The 1,997-nt window shown below is 41.7% G+C and overlaps 1 pseudogene; it reads left to right on the top strand.

Moving 5' to 3' along the window:
• Positions 1-932, top strand: part of LOC108517836 (MAP3K7 C-terminal-like protein) — an 8,792-nt pseudogene extending 7,860 nt beyond the window's left edge.
• Positions 933-1,997: the final 1,065 nt, after the last annotated feature.

The raw sequence follows: 1,997 nt of genomic DNA, 5'->3' as shown, positions 1-1,997 counted from the left end.
CTTGAAGTGCTTGGATTACAGGTATGAGCCACTGCACCTGGCCTGTCCATTCTCAAATACATATTAGTAACTCCCATCTACTGAGTACTTCCTATGTTCCAGGTACTATGTATTGTTTATACATATACTTCCATTTAATATTCACAAAAGTCCTTTTGAGTTGAATACTGTTGTTATCACCTTTGTTTTAAAGATGAAGAAACTAGCATGGGGAGGGCTAGGGGAGTTGTCTAACATGATCCAACTAGAATACTGCAGAGCTGGGATTGCAAGCTGGGCCTGGATGACTCCAAATCCTGCCTTCTGTAATTTTATGCATGGTGTCTCCCAAGTGGGGAGTATATTAAATGCAAATTTCAGATGTTGGTAAAGGGTAGAATTCTAGAAGTGGTAGGAATCCTAGAGTTCTTGTAATCAGCTCTCTCTGTTTTATAAGAAAATCTGAGGCAGAGTGAGGTTGAGTGGTTTCTCTGTTGAACATCCAGGACTGGAACCCAGGATTCTGAGTCCAAGCCCAGTGCTCTTTCCCCTAATGAGAAACGTTTCCAGATTTAAACTCCAGTTTATAGGACCATTAACAACCCTCTCTAAAGTGGAGGCAAGAGGTTTCAAGTTCTTCTCAGGGAAAAAAAGAACTGACATCAAAAGGTCTGTATGGGGTCATTTGTCTCATCATGACTTTGACTTGGCCTTGATCTTTATTTAGTATTTCAGTTTTATGCTCTGCAACAAGTTTGGCCATGTTGGAGGGCCATCCAAAGGTCAGCAAGTTGGCTACTGGAGATTGGATGCTCACTCTGAAGCCAAAGTCTATTACTGTGCCCGTGGAAATCCCCAGCTCACCTCTGGATGAGTATTCCATCCACGTTCTGGAAGTCTCAGGCTCTGAAGGCTTTTTACACACTTCTCCATGGGAGCCTAAGGCTGGTTGAGCAGCACCTCATTCTGCAGGGATCCTGGTCAGAGAAGGACAACAGCTCTATGGTGTGCTGGGTGTTCTTCTTCTATCTCTTTCAGCCAGTGTGCTAGGATTGTGATTTCACTTTCTCACCAGGCAGGGGCTGCAGTTTACAGGAGAAAGACTATTCCTGAATTTGTCTGATTGTGCTGTTTTTTTTACTCCTCTTAACTGATTACACATCTCTCCAACATCTCTGACTGAGGCTCACTATTGACTTTTTTGTTTTTGTTTTTGAGAAGGAGTCTCACTCTGTCACCCAGGCTGGAGTGCAGTGGCACGATCTCAGCTCACTGCAACCTCCACCTCCTGGGTTCAAGCGATTCTCCTGCCTCAGCCTCCTGAGTAACTGGGATTACAGGCATGCACCATCGTGCCCAGCTATGTTTTGTATTTTTAGTAGAGATGGAGTTTCACCATGTTGGCCAGGCTAGTCTCAAACTCCTGACTTCAAGTGATCCGCCCACCTCTTCCTCCCAAAATGTTGGGACTACAGGCGTGACCCCCTGCACCCAGCTGACTATCATAAGACTTCTATTTCTAAATCATAGCTCACATAGTAACTTGTGTAAATATCTATAGATAGGCTTCCCTGATTTTGGATGCACAATCCATTTTTCATATTGAATAATCTGTTAGAGTATCCCTACAACTATTATTTATCAGCTAATACTGAATTTTTTCCAAGAGCAATAATATTGTGAAAGACTAGAAATAACCCCTCCATAACTCATTTAATAAGGTAATTCTCTTTATGAAAAAGAAAGACCTCGGTTTAAGTTCCCTCTCTGCCACTTAGCAGGCAATAACCTTGGTCATATCAAGTAACTTGTATGAATCTCAGTTTCCTTACCACTAAGATGAGAATGATGATAATCACCCTCCTTCTAGGATTACTGTGGGGGAACAAATGACCTATATGTGAAAGTGCTTTGTAAACTGTAAACTATTTAGAGGTTAGTTTATGTCACATTGTCATGTATCTGTGAATACTTAAGTGCATGTATGTTATCATTTTTGTATGTTTATATGTTATGCT

The sequence above is a fragment of the Rhinopithecus bieti genome, unplaced genomic scaffold (genome assembly GCF_001698545.2).
Source record: "Rhinopithecus bieti isolate Rb0 unplaced genomic scaffold, ASM169854v2 scaffold_1295, whole genome shotgun sequence".
NCBI lineage: Eukaryota > Metazoa > Chordata > Mammalia > Primates > Cercopithecidae > Rhinopithecus > Rhinopithecus bieti.
Note: the sequence above shows the minus strand (reverse complement) of the source record. Positions and strands in the feature narration are given on the sequence as shown.